General features: G+C 42.2%; 1 long non-coding RNA gene across 1 annotated transcript; it reads right to left on the bottom strand.

Annotated features, from left to right (window-relative positions):
* Positions 1 to 143: 143 nt before the first annotated feature.
* Positions 144 to 17,955, bottom strand: LOC146058813 (uncharacterized). The gene is made up of 3 exons (XR_014469972.1): positions 17,786 to 17,955; positions 1,544 to 1,688; positions 144 to 1,001 (listed from the first exon to the last, which is right to left on the bottom strand). It is a non-coding gene; the product is annotated as an uncharacterized LOC146058813 (long non-coding RNA).
* Between the last annotated feature and the right edge of the window lie 2,846 nt (positions 17,956 to 20,801).

Here is a 20,801-nt window from a genome sequence, read left to right as displayed (position 1 = left end):
TAATGCAAAGCATCCTGGGATGTGTAGTTCCTCAACATCTGGAGGGCCGCAATTGCCCAGCCCTGCTATACACTATGGTTAGAATCACCTTTCATTAATATTAATTGGTATTAAACAATATATCTGGTAACATTATTTTTAATATAAAACAATTCACTATGTAGCAACAACCATCACAATTTCTTTCCTATATTTTTAGAACCAGCACCGGCTCAAAGAACCCAGGGTGGTTATATTTAGGAGGGGGGACCCTACGCTGTTTTTTATTTTAAAATATTTTTACTTTTACACATAGAAGAATGCACAGATCTCATCGCTCCATGCATACTTCTGCAAACTAGGCTGCCAAAAAGTGGTCATTTTGTCATTGATATTTTGAGTTGAATTATCAGCAGAGTTTGCTGATATGAATGATAGTAAATTTCCACGTTGTGCTGGTGCCTATGGAAAGTCCTGCCAAGAGTGGCCAATTGTCTATTGATTTATACATGTGTGTTCTACCATAATTGACTCTGTGGGATAATCCTTATACAGTTTTCATGATGATTTCTGGAATAATCAATATAGGAATTACAATAATTTTATTGACAATTTTTTGGTTTCAATTTGCCCTCTTGTACATATATGGCAAGATCTAAAAAATCAACACTCTCAGTTCTAATATATGGAGATTGAAGAAAATGTAGAGACTAAACAACCCAATAGGGAATTACTAAGATCTTTTATTTGTCACAGGGGGTGGGTAGAGTATGTGACTGGGTGGGCACGTGTATGCAGGATGGTTGATCAGGTGTAAAGTTGGTGGAATACAGTGCATGGTTGGTGGCCCCAGTAACTATTCTGCCTCTCTGGTGGGATGTTCTAGTGGCGATTACATGATGGTACAAGATAGATGGAACCCCCAGCGTGGCTTCTGGTGTGTAAACCCTACAGAGTAGCCATGATTGTAAGGTCTATTAGCCCCTCCATTAACCGGAGGCCCAGTGGTTGTCGTTTATCACCTAGTAAAAAAAAACAAAAAAACTTTAACGTACATAGGCTCTCATTCATCAAGGATCACATAAGCGATCAACCTCAAAATTCAGCAAATTTACATTTTAAAAAGTGATATACTGTACAGTACACAAATAGTATATTCCCCCATATGCAGAGCTCGGGGTATATTCCAGGTTTAGCAAAAGTACATATGAGCCGGGGGCCACCAGGCACACATTGCAGACACCTACACCCCATTTGTGCCCATGTCTCAAAAAATGTAATTCATGTTTAACAAATGATCTCACTATGAGGCATAAATACAACTGCTAATACCTCCGTAAGGCAGCAGAAACAATTCCCAGTTTCATGTATGAATTGCTTTTTTTAAAAACTAATCACATGTATGAAAAGTATATTTGGTGCCTTAGTGATACAGAAAGCACCAATCAGTGCCAGCAGATTATTTACAGACAGTTGGGGCAATGAACTAGAGGTGTTTTCTTACTAACACCCACTATGGCAAATGCACTTCTCATCTATCTACTTATTCTACTACATTACACACTTCTTCCAGTTCTTCCGGAGTGACGTAAGTCCAGTACTGCATCCTGGCTCAAAGCGCATCTTTTTTTCGGATGGAATGTCTTAAATGCATACATTCTAGAGATGTTTTTATACATTTGGTTATAGAAATATTCATCTTCCTCCATCTGATTGGAAACAAAGAAGAGAGCATAGTCACATTTAGTAATATAAACATAATATTTGCATACATGTATAATTTATCAATATTAAAGAGGACCTGCCATAAATAAAAATGGTGCCAGTACACCAGACCACCAGAAAAAGACCGGCGCCGCAGGTTGCAGTCTCTGTCAGCATGAACAGGATACATTATTGTCTGGACGTACATTAATTTTCATTGTGATTGCAATTGATCAATCAATTAGTTAAAATACTTACAGCGCAGAGTATAAATTGCTGATCAAGTATTTATTAGGGGTTAGTGCAGCTCTCTTAAAATATACAAGGACCATTGCTAGCAAGTACTAGAATAGAGATATAAGTGTCACTGTCAGAATGGTGAAATGCATGTATACATACACAAGCGATACTACTGTCCTCTATTGCCTGTGACAAAGGGACCAAGAAACTGGAAGCATGGCTATGGGATTTGGGATCATAGGTTGGAGGATCTAATTGGGGTCTAGCAGTGCATATAATTTAAATCGTTTTGTATTCAATTTTGTAATTCATAATAGGCCACACAGTAGTTCCCCCATCAATTCATAATAGAGGGCATATCGATCACATCTGAATTTTTTATAAAGGAAATGTAAGCCCTATATACAGTGGATACAAAAATAACCATATATAAACAAACGGTTTCAGGTAAAAAAACAAACACTGCATGATCCAATGTACAGTCACATAGAACTACCGTAATGTCCATTATATTGTAGTCAACAATTCTACAACTTGACCTTTAGCAATACTACAACTTAGCAGCAGTTTATATAGTGAGGCGGCCTCTTCTGTGCATGCACCATCTTTATAAATAATTGGGAAGATGGCCTGACACCTGGGAACTATTATGGGGGAGAAGATGTTTTACTATGAGGGATCCCTTATCTCTCAACATGCCTCTGAGATAACCTTGGACACAATGGGGTTTATTTACTAAGATGGGAGTTCTATTGAAGATGGGATGTTGCCCATAATAACCAATAACCAGTGTCCCTACCCAGTTACTACCACTGTTAGGATTAACCCCTGTTCTATAGGGATAGAACATGGAACTGTAGCTAATATGGTACTTGGGGCAGGATGATCAGGATTAACAAATGACATAAACTAAACTTAATATGGGACACAGGACAGATAAGAATAACTGACGATAACCAGGAGCATAGAGGTGAGGATGCAAATCACATGACCAGGGTATGGATGTATGAAATGGAATATGGGCATAACAAAAACCAAGGTGTGACCATTATAGGAAAGGGTCACAGCACCCTACTCTGTCAACTAACTCTATTGTTTCCCCTAGATACCACCGGATACCTGTGGTGCTAAGGCTTCACTTAAAACAGCCACATTTGAAGGGGCGAATTACGTCCACCCCAACTTCAGTGCCTCCAGGACTTATGGAGGGACAAGGCACCAGTGGAATCTAAGGGAAGACAAGAGGAAACCTAACTAAATAAAACTAAAAGGCTACCTGACAAAAACTAAGGAAATTTGAGCAATAACAAAGCACACAAAAACCAGAAGTAACTTTGTCGCACACACACAAGCACAAAAGCGACCTTGTCACAAATAAGTTCCCAAGGCGGCTTTGCCGCTAAGAAGCAAGCAACCATAAAATAAAACCCAGAAGCAAAATATACATAGGACAATAGTAAATAACCAAAGGACTTAGCTGCAATGTGCAGGAGGCCCACAGGACTCACAACACCCGGGGTAAGTGACAGGAGAGGCAGCTTGCGTTATTGGATTTCAACTGCAGGTGTGGAAACTCCAAGCTGGGAACAAAGGGAGTGAATGCAGGCTGAGGTATGCTGGAGACAGGAGTCTGGACTGCAGATACATGGTTAGGAACTCTGGCTGCAAAACTGAACCAAAGAACTGCACAGTGATAAGCACCTGCTGACACTCACTGGGGAACTAAACAGGAAGTATAACCAGCAGGGAGCAGCTGGTCAGAATCCCTAATGAAGGGTAACCAGCTAATGAGAAATTCAGTGCAGGTGTACTGCTGCACAGAAAACCCAGTCCAGGTTGCTTAGCAACAACTTCATAACAAAACCAGCACAATCTCCCCACCACCTCCCCCAGATGCTATGTGTCACTACAATTACCCCCACTTAGTCCCGACTAGCACAATCACTCCCACCACCTCCCCCATATGCCATGTGTCACTACAACTACTTGATTAGTATGGCGAGCACTAGAATGGGTCCCTGTATTGTATATTGATCACCTGTATTGTATATCAGTCACTAGAATTTCCCCCTGTTTTGTATATCAGTCACTAGAATAGGTTCCTGTATTGTATAGTATATTAGTCACTAGAATGGATCCGTGTATTGTAAATTGGTAGAATGTATCCTTGTTTTGTATATTGGTCATTAGAATGGGTCCTGTATTGTATATTGGTTGTTAGAATGGATCCTGGTGTTGTATATTGGTTATTAGAATAGATCCTGGTGTTGTATATTGGTCATTAGAATGGATCCCTGTATTTTAAATTGGTTGTTAGAATGTATCCTTGTTTTGTATATTGGTCAATAGAATGGGTCCTGTATTGTATATTGGTTATTAGAATGGATCCTGGTGTTGTATATTGGTCATTAGAATGGGTCCCTGTATTGTTTAGAAAAATCACTGAAATGTTATTTATATATATATATATACTTTTTGCTTTGTTATATGGGGCTGGTAGGTATTAGGTATTTTTTTATATATATATTGCATTGAATACTTAAACCACAGCACATTAGATAAATGAAACCCACATTGTAGTGTGCTGGTAGAAAACCTGGGGTAACTTGCTTGCCCCTGGCTGTTTAAACAGACCACAGGGCCAGGAATAGGAGAAATCTTATCCCTGACACTGTTACTGGGCAGTCTGGCTGACATCTGGGGGATCACATTTGAGGGGATGGGTTTATATTATCTCTACAATGGTGTTTAGTATTCCAGTGCAGACTTTCAGAAATGTTGTTTGTAGCCTTAATAAATGTAAGACAATAAAAATGACCCAGCAATTTATAAAAAGCCTTTCTCTCCTCTTCGTCTGAAGATAATGGATATGTTCACTTTCGTCCACTCTGCTTTTGTTCTTAGGTGGTACCCTCACAGTTGTGCTGTGGTGAGAAAGTTTTCTCTATTATATACGGTAATGTGAAAACACAGTATTTTACATGAAAGATAATAGAAATTATGTAACATCCTTAATTGCTCCTGCAATTCATTGTTCACCCAACACATAAGGGCAACATACCGCATATTGGAAATTATATCATTAGGTGGGTCTACTTTTGAAGTATTGCAGGTCTGCCTATATATGTGCATAGTGATCAGGGTTGGACTAGCCCACAGGTGTACAGGAAACCCCTGGTGATCCTCCCTGCCTGGGGCCTTACCCCCACCTCCACCAATTCCCAATTAGTGGCACATTCTAAATGCCACAAAACATCCAGTGGTCTTACAGGTGGAAAGAAACTCTGCAGCCAACAAAAAAATCAGGATATACCATAGTAAATGTGTGCACTTCATTTTTTTAATCTTATTTAAATACAGAGTCCCACACAATGAAGGTTAATTTGCATATGGAAGCATTTTGACCATCATATTGGCTCCTTGACTGTCTACAAGTGATCACGGTTGGACATGCCCACAGGAGTACAGGGGAAATCCCTGGTGGCCCTTACTTCCTGGGACCCCAACTCCTTGTCTAGGGATCTGATTCCAGACTGTGCCATTGAATAATACATGTTACATTATACTGCAAAAGGACTATGGTATAATTGCTGCAGTGCATTGTTGTTATTCATCTGGTATATTATGCATGCACAAGTAGTATTTACTTTATATATTTATGAAGAGGCCCATCTCATGACACACCCCCTGGAGAGACTGACCACACCTCTAAACAGGGGCACCTATCACTGCATTCCCATGGTGGGCCCTTCTTGTCCCAGTTCCAAAATGGGGGTAGTGGGACGAAACTGTTGCGCTAAACCTTCGCTGAGGGATGTACGGGAAAGTGTGGGTCACCTACTCACACCAAAAAGTGAACAATCTAGAAAAGGTTACCAGTATATCCCCTTAGCGCTGGTTGTAAGTAAATTTCTTGTTCTCTTATTGGTTTACCCAAAAAGTAAAAACAGAAAGAAAGACACAATAGTGTGATACAGTTTTTCACAGTATTAATAACAATATTGACACAGGTGATTTAACTGACTCGTACCCTTTTTCTATGTCTACTAACATGTAGACATTAGCGTTTTGATAGGGGAGCGGTCACGTCACCGATGGATCAATTGTATCTCTTGCTCATAAAAAAGAAGAAGGTACTGGATGGTGTAATACAGTTTTTTTTTTATATTTCTTTTTCATAATCCACTCTATTAAGTAGAACAATTCCCCCCCCCCCCCCTTGTCACTAGGTTTTATAACCAGATTTTTATCGTCTTGTAGGGATTTCAGCCCCTTCCTTTCTTTGAAAGTTACATTTTTATTTTTGATTTGGTTATCTAATTGTTTGATATCATCCATAACCATGGTATTGAACGAGTCCAGAAAGCATCCTTTTAAGCTTTTAAGTGGGACGGATAGAATTTAGATTTTTGCTTAAAACTCACAATATCTGGGTCATAGTCATCTTGATCTTTATCATGGAAAAACTTCCTGAGTGTCAGTTTCCTCAGGAATTTTTGTAAGTTAATGAAAAAATCGAATTGGTTCATAGTTGTCGAAGGGCAGAATTTTAATCCCTTCTCTAACAGTGCACGTTCCTCTTGTAATAAAAGGTGATCACTGAGATTAAATTTTTTTTTATTGTGCCTAGATTATTAATCTCTGGTACATTATCTTCTTCTCTTATTTGGGTAACTTTTGATTTTTCTCTAGTTCGTTTTTTAAGTTTTTGTTTTAACTTTCATTTATTTTTGTCTCCTCCCCTTTTACCTCTTTTGGTTGTACTTTTCATCTTTGGATGTGTGGGGGATGGCCTCGTCCTAAAAAATCCCTATTGAGGTGATGGGGACTACCAGGTCTTGCTTCCAGACCGGAATATCGATTGAAGGGTGTTTTTCCTGTTCTCTCTTCTAGACCAGCAAATCGATTATAGGTAGGAACAGTGGGAGCATAACGTAAGTTTGAGTTATTATTTTCCCTATCCCTTTGGTGGTATTCTTTATTTTGTCTCCACTTTGGTATTTGAAATTCATTTCTATAACATTTTCTCTCTTTTTGTGGTGTATGATAGGTGTTTAGTCTATTTTTGTTATTGAAATGAATTTTGTTATTATTTTTATTTTTATACTGAGTTTTCTTAGGTGTTTTTTGTGGAGTATGATTAGGGATGGGATTTCCCTTTTGTTTCAATTTATTAGTGATGATGGTGGTGGTGTCTTGTTCCTCATCATCACTCATATCCCTTTGTAATTTTTTTAATTTCCTATTAATGATTTGATTTTCTGTCTTTTCTAAGTTTTCAATTATTTTAATTTATTTTTCTTTGTAATCCTTTAGGTCTTTGAATGGAGTGGATAGGGTTTTGGGCTCTTTAATTTTTCCTTCTATTATTTCCAAATCTTTTTTCTTTCTTTGATAATGAGATGAATTAGTTCGCATGAACAATTAAACAAGATGTCGTTCCAATGTTTTATAAAATGCTCATTATCTGAATTAAAGCTCGCTGTTTTGGTAACTTTGAGACCTTTAGGGATGATTTTAAGTGCCATATATTTCTCTAATGCGGCGATTTCCCACCACAATTTTGTTTCCTTCAATAAGGCTTTTTCTAATTTTATCAATAGACCTTCAAGGCTTTCATCAACCAGAGGAATTTCCTTTGAAGGGTCATTAAAGAGATTTACCATTTTACTGGTTCTATTTTCTCTAATTTTAAACATATTTCTTTACAAAGCAGCAAACAAACTTCCCACTGTGGTGATTCTAGACAATTCCAAAATGGGGGTAGTGGGACGAAACTGTTGCGCTAAACCTTCGCTGAGGGATGTACGGGAAAGTGTGGGTCACCTACTCACACCAAAAAGTGAACAATCTAGAAAAGGTTACCAGTATATCTCCTTAGCGCTGGTTGTAAGTACATTTCTTGTTCTCTTATTGGTTTACCCAAAAAGGAAAAACAGAAAGAAAGACACAATAGTGTGATACAGTTTTTCACAGTATTCATAACAATATTGACACAGGTGATTTAACTGACTCGTACCCTTTTTCTATGTCTACTAACATGTAGACATTAGCGTTTTGATAGGGGAGCGGTCACGTCACCGATGGATCAATTGTATCTCTTGCTCATAAAAAAGAAGAAGGTACTGGATGGTGTAATACAGTTTTTTTAATTTCTATGACATGGATACATAAAAATAAAAAGGTAGCAAGGTGGACTCTCACCAGATCGTGTGGTCCACACACATAGATGTAGACAACTGCGCAGATGTTAAAGTTTTTTGGGGGATCCCAGGCGTCCCTGATAGTCTCCCAGCAGTGCAGTGCCACCAAGCTTCCTCACTCCAGCCGCCAACGCGTTTCGAAACACACCGGTTTCTTTGTCAAGGCATATGGAGTGTAGTACACATTACCTCTATTTATACCCCCTTCATACACACCTATTTCCAGACATGGATCTTCCTAACAGCTAATACCCTATGCTATAAACATGAAGGAGTATAAAGTCTGTTCCAGGTCTCCTTTCAGACCCACGGGAAACGTCCGTTACTTCCGGGTTCCAGGCTGAATTCAAGCCAGAAGTGACGTTTGCGGTTCATTCCGCGTACTTTCGGTTTTGGATTTGCGGGGAACGTACATTATTTCCTGATTCCCGGCTGAATTGGAGCCGGAAGTGACGTTTGCGGTTCATTCCGCATACTTCCGGTTTCGTCATGCGTTCCATTCGCCGGGATGTTATGGCGGAAATGCCGGTTTCTGTAGATTATTTTGCGTTCCAGCTGCCGTTCCGCCATTTTCTTAGTATGGTGAGATAGTTGATCTCTCGATTAAACACAAAGAAGTAAAGAAAATAATTGGTAGACATTGGGATATATTAAAAAAGAACCCAATCATAGGAAAAGAAATTCCCACCAATCCGAAATGTGTTTTTAGGAAGGCACCTAACTTGAAAACCAAACTCGTAAAAAGCCTTCATCCTACCTCACCCAAAAAATCTACTTTTAGCTCAGTGGGATTCTATAGGTGCAGAACCTGTATGGGTTGTAAACATGTAACAAACACCTTTGGCCCCAAAATTATCGAGCTAATTATTAATGGGAAAAAACACACGATTAAAGAATTTTTAACATGCCACTCTGTGAATGTAATCTATGCAATAGAATGCACATGCTCCAAATTTTATATAGGCCGGACTAGTAGAGCCTTTAAAGTACGGATCGGTGAACATATCCGGAATATTAAAAAAGGCCTAGAAGTACATGCACTTTCCTCCCACTTTAAATTGGTCCATAACTGTGACACCACTTGTATAAAAAAAATTTACATATTGAAAAAAGTGGAATTGAATAGAAGAGGAGGTGACATTAGTTCAGTGTTGGCGAAAAAAGAAATGTCAATGATTTTTAACTTCCATACACTGTTACCAAATGGCTTAAATAAAGATTTCGAGCTCAAATGGTTCATGTAACTAGTCCCCTTTTATAGATTCTGTACTCTAATATTATCCATTTTAATATTTTTATTATTATATCAAATATTTTTAACATGTTTTTAAAAATGTTATTAAATGGAATATTTGTATTGTATATTTATTCTTATGAATTGTACATTAATACCTCCATTTTTTGTATTGCTTTTATTGTTTCCACACATACTGCACTTTAATCGAGAGATCAACTATCTCACCATACTAAGAAAATGGCGGAACGGCAGCTGGAACGCAAAATAATCTACAGAAACCAGCATTTCCGCCATAACATCCCGGCGAATGGAACGCATGACGAAACCGGAAGTATGCGGAATGAACCGCAAACGTCACTTCCGGCTCCAATTCAGCCGGGAATCAGGAAATAATGTACGTTCCCCGCAAATCCAAAACCGGAAGTACGCGGAATGAACCGCAAACGTCACTTCCGGCTTGAATTCAGCCGGGAACCCGGAAGTAACGGACGTTTCCCGCGGGTCTGAAAGGAGACCTGGAACAGACTTTATACTCCTTCATGTTTATAGCATAGGGTATTAGCTGTTAGGAAGATCCATGTCTGGAAATAGATGTGTATAAAGGGGGTATAAATAGAGGTATTGTGTACTACACTCCATATGCCTTGGCAAAGAAACCGGTGTGTTTCGAAACGCGTTGGCGGCTGGAGTGAGGAAGCTTGGTGGCACTGCACTGCTGGGAGACTATCAGGGACGCCTGGGATCCCCCCAAAAACTTTAACATCTGCGCAGTTGTCTACATCTATGTGTGTGGACCACACGATCTGGTGAGAGTCCACCTTGCTACCTTTTTATTCTTATGTATCCATGTCATAGAAATTAAAAAAAACTGTATTACACCATCCAGTACCTTCTTCTTTTTTATGAGCAAGAGATACAATTGATCCATCGGTGACGTGACCGCTCCCCTATCAAAACTCTAATGTCTACATGTTAGTAGACATAGAAAAAGGGTACGAGTCAGTTAAATCACCTGTGTCAATATTGTTATTAATACTGTGAAAAACTGTATCACACTATTGTGTCTTTCTTTCTGTTTTTCCTTTTTGGGTAAACCAATAAGAGAACAAGAAATTTACTTACAACCAGCGCTAAGGGGATATACTGGTAACCTTTTCTACCTTCTTGTCCCAGCCCTACACTGATAGTGATAACAGTTATAATCAGGGTTGCCGACTTTTAGAGTCTCCTCTCCGGGAGAAGCCACGATCGGGAGGGTTGCCCACCTTTCCGAGGGGCCAGGAGGGGGACCCGATTTTTGGGAGACTCCCGGCCATTCCGGGAGGGTAGGCAACCCTGGTTATAATGTAACTGCATAAACCCCCTCCTAACTCCCCTCATTAGTGCGAACTTTTCAGTTTTGTTCCATAAATACTATTTGTCTCAATAAATGACTAATTATAATTACTTTTGACAGTGAGAGGGGAGCAGGCTGTCTTTAGTTTGTTTCATTCTATTGTCTTTCAGTATGGTAATTAAATAAACATTGTACACTAGAATGAATATGACAACTTACATTGCACTTAGAAGGATAAAAAGGCATCATCCCACTGAAAGAATAGCAGCAATTCCCAATTACTGGCACATGCTAAGTGCCAGAAGACATCCAGTTGTCTTACAGGTGGAAAGAATTTTTGCAGCCACCCAAAAATCAGGATATACCACATTAAATGTGTGCGCTTTAAAAAAAATTTTTTTTTATTTAAATACGTTGTCCCACACAATGAAGGTTAATTTGCATATGTAAGCATTTTGACTATCATATTGGCTCCTTGACTGTATACAAATTTTATAGGGTTATTTTTCAAAGATGATATTAGATGTAAAACCATAAGAAAACTAGTTACATTTGTACTTACCTACTGTCCATATCTCTGCTACTGTAGTAATTCCCAGACAGAGAAAATAGCAGAATAAGGGTAAACCTTATCCAATAACTGAAACACCTGTATACCTGCAGCAAAAGTGTTCTGTTCTCAGGTCTTGTGCCTACTTTTGTGATTGGCAGCATCAATAATTGCGTGAACATTATACTATGGCACTTTCTCCTCTGCAATACATGTATGGATGCTAGGACTCAGCGACATCAGGGTGCATGTGAAGCCTGGCATGCGGCAATGTGTACACAGTGAAAATAAACTGAGGGCCAGTGCAAGGTATCTAGACACCCTGGGCAAAGCTACACAATACTGCCCCTGCATCCAGGCCCGGCGGTAGGACAACTGTGATAGGCCCGATGATTATGAGGGGCCCCAGAGGCAGAGCTTAGCTGTAGACTGCTGCAGCAGTAATGTGCACCATCTGGACCCCACAGCAGCTGTCCGCCTGTTCTATATGTGTGGTCCCACTGCCGTGCTCATCTGTCTACAGGCTGTGTTGTGCCACCGAACCGTGTGGTCGCCACCTGTACTGTACATGCACCCTGGCTGCTGGCTCGGCCATCTGTACTGCAACCCGCACATATGTAATACAGATGGATGGCTGCAGCAGGCCCAAATGGCGACCTGGAACCATGCTGAAATCCTGGATATGTGCACCTACACTGCCCTGGGCAATGAGCATATAAATTCCCCCTGGCAACGGACATGTACACTCCCACTGGCAACAAGCATGTAATCCTCCATGGCAACCAGCATGAATCCCCTGGCAACAAGCATGTAGGTAAGCGCCACTTATAGTACAGTATGTGCCATAATATGTAATGGGCATTACAGTATGTGGTATAATATGTAATGGGCATTATGGTGTGTTGTATAATATGTAACAGGCATTAAAGTGTGTGGTATAATGTGTAAGGGGCATTACGACATGTGGTATAATATGTAATGGGCATTATGGCGTGTGATATAAAATGTAATGGCCATTTTGGTGTGTGGTATAATATGTGATGGCATTATGGCTTGTGGTATAATATGTGATGGGCATTACAGTGTGTAGCATACTGTGTAGTAGGCATTACAGTGTGACATGTGTAGTAGGCATTACGTGTACATTTTTGCTGCGCACCAGCGGCGTGGACTGTTACTATTTTTAGTATGTGTGTTTAGGTGGATGGTTGTTTTGTCAGATTTGTAGTGAGGGAGGTGGTACTCTCAATCCATGTAATAGGAAGGTTAAAGGGGGTACTCTCATTTACTAGGAAGGGTGTAAAGATGAAGGGGATAGGTTCTCTCTCGGTTCAGAGGTTTGGCTGTCTGCACTTTGGGCAGACATTACATGGTCCTTCTTGTCACCAATACTATCACTCTCCCTCCTCGCTTCACAGCCTTATTAGTACTTGAGGAGCCCCAAGATTTATGGTGCCAGCCCTGCCTGCATTCCCAAATACCCTCCGCCCAGCCTCTCACATACATAATTCACTTCTTTAAATATTACTGTATTTATTTTTAGATTTTTGAACAACATAAATATAAAAATAATAACACTATAAAAATAACAACATTAACATTAATAGTCTGCAGGACCACCATGTAATACTAAGAACATTTTTTTATCTTACCATACAATATGTAGAGCATTTTAGTGGCCGTCAGACAATGCAGAGAGCATGTTTAGTGACCACCAGACAATACAGAGAGCATTTTAGTGACCGGCAGGCAATTCATAAAGCATTTTAGTGGCTGCCAGACAATACAGGGAGCATGTTTAGTGACCGCCAGACAATACAGAGAGCGTTTTAGTGACTGGCAGACAATACATAAAGCATTTTAGTGGCCGCCAGACAATACATAAAGCATTTTAGTGGACGCCAGACAATAAAGAGATTTTATTGGCCATCTTACAATATTGACAGCATTTTAGCGATTGCCCCACAATACTAAGAGCATTTTTAAAAAGGAGGACAATAGGGCTAATTCAGCACGCCATCCATATCTGGAAAAAATTGTGGATTGTGATTGTTGCAGATCTGCGCATGCTCCCAAGTTCCAGTGCGAGTGTCTAAAACTGCAGTCACAATGCAACAGGAGTCCAAGGCGGGATGGGGGGAGGCGACGGATCAACATGGGTCAGCAACAGGGTGGCGACAGACCGTTGTGGGAATGGGCAGACTGGACAATTCAGGCATGTCCAGAACATTTGGAGGGGGTGGTGGCTGCGTCACTTCACACACAGATTCTGTAACCCTAAACCTGTCTGGCCTGCACCTGGCTGGCTTCACAGCTAAGCAGCACAGCCAGCAGGCTTCCAGGCTGTAGTGATTTTATCACACAGGAATTGTAGACAACAGGTTCTTACAGCAACAAAAGTTGGAACAATTATGGTGTATCTGAGAAGATAAAGTGAAATCATGGTAACCGACATCTTCCCACGTGCAATGGTCAGAGAATTTGTTAGCAGATTATAATATTGGCATACATAAACATGTTGGGCGCAAAATATCAAACAGAATACTTAGTAATTAAAATAATGCACTAATATTACATTCTAAAATCTATCAGTCCCTCATAGAAATAAACCACTTGTAGAAGATTTAAAGTAGAATGCAAATATTCATTCAAAAACATTGCTTTCTACTAGTCAACTTTCAAATTCAGAAATGTAAGGTAATCTAGACCCATATCTCTTCAAACACATAAAACTACCGCACAAAATTATATATTTTTTAAAACACAAAATAGCCATAGGTTATATTCTTTCAAAAATCTATTTGAGTCTTAAACAAAGAAACTTCTGAAGGGATTTGCCTAGATATTAATGTTGCTACTAGTTCTAGACTACCAAAAAAAGAAAAAAAACTCAAGAGCTAAATTCTCCAGAGGAATGTGAATACTCAGAAAGTTCACTAGCTTTACATGTTTACAGCTTTGTCCCGGCTGCTGGTAGGACAAGCGTGGCATTCCTTTTGAAAAAATCGGTTAAATTGCTTTCACGAAGAAACGCATAATAAGCCACCGCCAATATTGCAATTAACTTTACTTATGCCACTGAGGACACTGAAAGGTGTGATACTGTAGCTGCATCCAGCTCTCTCCCTCCCCTGTCCTGTTGCTGACACATACGAGCAGCCGCTGCTAACGGCTGCTCGTAAGATTCCGGACTGCAAATCTTTGCAGGCAAGTGCATGGCTGCAAGTGCATGGCCCCGATGTGCAGCCACCAAAAAAGTCTAGACTTACTTGGCTTTACGCTGGCAGTGGGGAGATCAGCTGCACTTAAAGGAAACCCTGAGGTGCTGCCTACAAACGCTGGCTGGCTGTCAATCATCTTGCGAATGCTGTATTAGTTTGCAGGGGGACCTCACATGCGCATTTTATAGAATAGGTGTAGAATAGGCCTTTATGCAAAGTGATTGACAGACAGGCACCATTTGTGGGTGTTGACGGGGGAGTGGTGACAAAAATGTTGACATTTTGCGACTATTTTGAGGCATGGCGCTAAGTGCGCCTGTGAATCCATACTGAAGTACCCTGTCTCTGGCATTTCTGTTCAGAATGCCATTCTATGAAAGCATTCAATTGAGATTGAAATTATACATTCTGGTTGATTCTCACCGTTGCAAATTCGCAATGGGGACTGATGGTGAAGGCCATGTTCGCTTATGTGCATGTTCGCTTCCTGCCTTCCATGGGCGGGCAGCTGACATCACATGATGTCAGCTGCCCGTCCTCTTCACGTAGCAGGGCGCTGCAAATTGGAGTCAGCAGAGTGACTTAGATTTGTGAGCGCTTAAGAAATCATTCGATGCTTGGCGACCACACGCAAAGCTACAATTGTATATTTATGCAAAACATCCATTCGCATGCCTGTGGGCACATTCGCAGTCCAGCGGGGGCAGGTGTTCGTGTGGGTGGCGTTAAATTATCTAGCAAAGCTGTGAATTTCGCAGCTTTACGAGTCAACCAGAATGACCTCCAAAATCAGATCCAAAACTGAACATTAGTAATAGGGAATAGGGAAATTTCTCATTAATATAGGAATAAGTGTGTAGTATGCATAAAGGAAATAGATGGATGTTCTCTATAAAAATAATGGCTCATGTGCACCTACTGGAGCTTAATTCTATTCTCAGTTTAGAAAACAGTAACACTTGAAAACTTAAATGCCACTGGTGAAATGTAATAGTATGAGAGATTCCGAAAGTGAGAGGTTTGGTAAGAAATCCCCAGTGTTTTTAAAGTTACAATCATTCACACTGCAAAATCATTTCACTTTCTGATTCACTCATCCTATTAAATTCCCCCCATCTGTTTTCCTCTGCTGCCATCTACTGCTCATATGTATTATTACAGTACTTGCTGAGGGACATTTTTTGAGATATGGTGATGAATATTTTACAAATGTACAAGTGTTAGTGAACAGTGGTAGTCAGGGCCGGTGCTAGGGTGTCCGGCGCCCTCCTGCAAACCATACATTTTGCGCCCTTTCACATTGCCATTGCAACAAGCTGCAGCCCGATTGTGGGAGTGTATGCAACATGCGATCCTATGGAGGATCTCGGGTGCATGTACATGTATGCATACACCATCTCAGTGCCGTGTCCACAAAATGTTGCAGGTACTAAAGGTGCCTATACACGCTGTGAGAATCGCATACGTTATGGGCTAGTGCACATCGCACGGCATGCATACAATGAGTGTGTGATGCGATCCGAAAGCAGTACAAAAAGTATGTGCAGCACATACATTTTGTACTGTGCGATGCCCGCAGGAGCGCACATCGCATCGCATGCTGCTATTGCAGCGTGTATGGCCACCTTTAGGCACATAACCCAGCCCATTATTTAAAAAGTGTCTAAATTAATATAAAAAAATCTACAATTATTAAAAAATGTGTTATAAACATGTATAATAAAAGACTCACTGTTCTTTTGCTGTTTAACTCTTGTGTAGCCCCTCCTCTTCTATCTGCGTAGGCAGGACGCCATTACACCCCTCTTGTGAATGAGGGAGAAAGGAGGGGAGAGAAGGAGGAGATGGAAAAAGAGGGGAGGAGATAGAGGGGGCGGAGTGTTGAGGACTGGCAGTGGCACTGGCACAGCACTCTGAGAAGAGGGAAGGAAGGGGAGGCGGCGTTGCTGCCTGTTCGTTATTTGAATGACAGCTGACAGGCACAGGGAGCAATGGGTAGGGGGCGGATCCGGACATGACATGTCATCCAGGTATTCACAGACAGCACTACATGCCTCAGCGCAAGTGTCCGTGAGGAAGAGGGGGCAGGTCGCAGGAGGAGGACAGTGTGTGCGCAGTGCAGGGAGATGCTCAGCCTGTCCATACTGCCGCCCCCGCTGTCAGACAGGCACTGCGGGCGGCATGCAGGCTGTGTGCACTCGCGGTGCAGCTCTTTATACTGCCACCCGCCCGCTGTCAGACAGGCCGCTGAGGGCGGTGTGCAGGAGGCAGTGACAGTGAGGGCTGAGGCAGCTTTAGCAGAGCAGGGAGGGAGACAGCGCCTTTGCAGCATGGCGCCTCCCTGCTTTGCAGGAGCTGCTGAGTGGGTAGCGCCGGCCCTGGTGGTAGTGTTAGTGAACAGTGGTGCCGTGAAGGAAGGGAGACAAGTACTAATTACCAAGGCTCAGGCTGCTAAAGGGTCCAAAATCCGCTGCTCCCCCAATAACTTCTCAATGTTATTTTTTTATCTATATTTTTTCCCCAAAGCAATCAGCCTGGCACCCATCTCCCACGGGTGTCAGGGCGCTGAGAACTCCACCATTTCCCCCCATATTTGGGAAATGCGGACTCGCAGAGCCTGGGATGGCTATGCTCAGGAGGGGGGACCCCACACAGGTTTTTTTTATTTTACCAAATAATCGCACACTCCCATTACTAAAAATCGCACCAGAAATCGCAAATGACTTATGACTTAAATGTGCGATTTTCGGTCAAAAATCGTATCTGTGACACGCGACGGAGCCACACATTGCAGTACTTAATGGAAGAGGGGTGAAGATGGGGGGGGGGGGGTGTTTCTGAGGGCATGTGGGAGGCTTTCACACCTTTCCGAGGGCCAGGAGAGGGTCCTAATTTTGGAAAGCCATTCTGGGAGGATGGGCAAGTATTTTGTAATTGTGTTCATCAGGGGAATTAAGAAGTGTAGTTAGAAATGTTGGTATATAGGGGGTTATTTAGAACTGATCGTTGGGCTGCTAATTTGCAGAGCCCTGTGTTCTGGAGCAAGGCTTGTGTAAACTTGCAGCAATATCACAGCCCTGCGATTCGCAGCAAATCCATATGCAAGCCCCTCACCATTGACTGATTTTTCCAGTGTGTATACAGTCTGTGTGTAGCCCAGGACTTATCTCAGCTGGTGCGATAGAAACAGGGCCGGGTATGGCCTGAATAACCCCCCTTTCCAATACTGGGACAGCGGCTTTAGTGCCAGATGTGTATATATAGGGCAGGGGAGCGGATTTAAGATAGCCGGCCATCGCACACAGTAATACTTGCATTTAGCAGGTGTCGTTTCACCAACTGCCGCATAGAGGTTAAGGGGGGTCATGGAGGGGTCCAGGTCTTCAATATGCTGCGAGGAGGGGGGTCACACTAGTATCCACAGCTGAGACACACTGCTGCTGCATCCTATCAGGATCTGGTCAGGAAATTCTGGTCACCGTGGCAACCTGGTGCCCGGGGTCTGTCAAGTCCTGATCCAGAAAGTACAACACAGCCATGAGTTTATGCAGACCTGAACAGCATGAGCTTCCTGTCTCAGGGTCTAGGTCCAGATTGATAAGGTCATCCATACAAAAAATGTTAACTATGTGAAACCCGAATCATAAAAGGTGGTCTACATCAGATTTCTATTTTGGTTCATATTTGCATGTTTCACGGCCAATTTTGGGTTAATGGCAAATGAGAATCCTTAGTAAATTTGCCGGTCCTACTGAAGTCTGTTGAATAAGGCGGCCAAATTTAGTCGATGGTCTATTTCACGAAACAGGTGTTCTCTACCAAGTTTCATTTTTTTGTACAAACTTTTCACATTGAATGGTGCAATCTCTGCCAAGTTTAGTGTTTAGTAAATTTCCGATGTGGCTTTTGCGGCCGAGATTGCATCAGTCAAGTTCAATCGTCCTATACAACAAGGGCTTCACTGGCTCCTATGACACCCAGAGCGGCACTTAGACATGATTCCCAAAACAGGGGCATGGATTTGCATACCAAACACCTGTTTTTAATCTCCAGGGGGTCTGGGTGGTTTGGGCTGCAAGTGACGGCTCCTACACACTGATAGGAGCCATGTGCTGCACATAATGTTACAGTGCACCATCTAGCTCCTGTCAATGAGCAGGAGCCGGCATTTTGGGGTCACCCCTCGATGATGTTACCCGTTTTCAGCCCGCACATCCCTCAAAACCCTAGTGATGCCACTGCTTCACAAGCAAGTCCATATGATTTGATGTACATGCCCAAGTTTGGGGTGAAAGGATGGCCAAAATGTGTTGTTGTACTGCACAGTAGATATTTTATAGCTGCACCTGACAACATTGGGGGAAATTGCACCCAATTAACAGTAGGGCTAGGCTAATTAATAGTTTAATAGATTAATAGTAACAGGTACCGAAAGATAAAGCATGTTCACATGGTGCGATTTTGCAGACAATTTTGACTATATAGTCAAAATTGTCTTGAAAGTAAGCCAAAAATCACACCGTGTTTCCCCTGTGGGTTAAATTTGTTCTCAAAATGGTCAAAACCATGCGCACTGCAGGTGAGGCAAAAGTAGCATGTGCAGAGAGAGTTAGATTTTGATGGAGAGTGTTCAAACTGAATCTAATTGACAGTGTAAAAATAAAGCAGACAGTATTTACCCTGCACAGAAACAAAATAACTCACCCAAATGTAACTGTCTCTGCACATGTTACATCTGCCCCACCTGCAGTGCACATGGTTTTGCTCACTTTCAGAACAAATTTGTCCTGGGATCAAGTCTGCATTAGGACCATTGCCAAAATCGCTTAGTCAAAATTGGCAATTAGCCAATATCTCACTGTGTTCACCCCTTTAGTACTCACAATCTGACAATCATCACAATTTGATAATATCCAATTTTGAATTATTGTTCCAATCTGAATGATTATGGGGTCCATGCACTAAAAATCCAGTTATGGATTAAAAGCTGTTCTTGCTTCACTTGTTATCATCACTAAACAGGAATCAGCTAATGCAATATATACTATTTATAGCCTTGCTAAGGAGATTGAACGTTATATCACCCCCTGCAGAGATCCAATGCACATCTTGACTGCACTGTGATATCTCACCGCCTGTCTCCTCTCCCATCCTGACTCCCACACAGCTTCAGCAGTGAGGAAATTATTTTGAACAAATTTTGTTAACCACTTGAGTGGTATGCCCGGAAATTTTCCTGGCTCAGGTGCGCTGCCGCAGCGGGCTGTCCTGGAAAATTTCTGGGCATACCACTAATAAAAAGGTGTGCACCAGTGGTGCCTGCAGCTGTGCACCACTGGTGCATCATCTGTCCGGGCACCCCCCCAGTGGCTGCTCTGCTCTCCCCTCCCATCACTATCCCTCACCTCTCTGCTCTGGCCGGAGCTTCCCTGCCCCCGCCGCCATTAGTTCTTGTAAGCGGCGGCAGCCTTGGGGATGTTCGGCGCTGCTCGGGAGGGACTCGGGATTTCAGATGCCCGAGACCTCCTAAGCCGCCCCGAACATCCCCGAGCCTGCCACCTGTTATGATCGGCGGCTGGGGCAGCGGCAGGGCCCAGGAGCTCGGGGATACGATCGCCGGAGCACAGATGAGGGGGAGCTACAGGAGACGGCGGTGGGGGTGGCCAACAAATCTGTGGTGGGTTTTGCTGGGGCAGGACAAACCTGCCCTGGTAGGTTTGTCCTGCCCCTGCAAAACCCACCACTCAAGGAGTTAAGCTTAGTACACTGCAAGTAGTAGCTAAGTCACTTAGCCCTGCCATAGGTACCTATAGCTGTGCAATATGGTTATTAGCAGTAGCAGGCAGAAGGCAGAGAAAACCCTTTAGTACATATCAAGAAGCCTCATATACTGGGCCTTTTTTTCATTTCTCTCCTTATATCCACTTAGTACATGGGCCCCCCATATCTCCTAAAGATCATAAAAGGCATTTTAAATATAGTGTTGAGCAGAAATGTTAGACAGATTGCGTACACACTGCAAGATGCTCATTATTTTGGATAAATCCATGCAGCAGGCCAGATTACATGAGCAGATCTGATTGTGTTTTGCACTATAATGGCTGCAGGGTGCTGTCTGCTGGTGCACCAATTGCCACTGTGCGCCGGGTATTTTTACGTGCATGCATCTCTGATGCTTTCATGCCCCATTCCCAGCAATGGACGTGCGAACATCCAAGATGCTCACGCATCTACGTGCACTGGTGCGCCAGCCGCCAGATGCAGGCACCTGGCGCGCCAGTGGGTCCAATGAGAATGGCTCCATCTGTAGGTTCCCACTGGTAGACATGCC

The sequence above is a fragment of the Crinia signifera genome, chromosome 2, assembly GCF_055691185.1.
Source record: "Crinia signifera chromosome 2, ASM5569118v1, whole genome shotgun sequence".
Classification (NCBI taxonomy): domain Eukaryota; kingdom Metazoa; phylum Chordata; class Amphibia; order Anura; family Myobatrachidae; genus Crinia; species Crinia signifera.
This window is presented reverse-complemented; position numbering and strand designations above follow the sequence as displayed.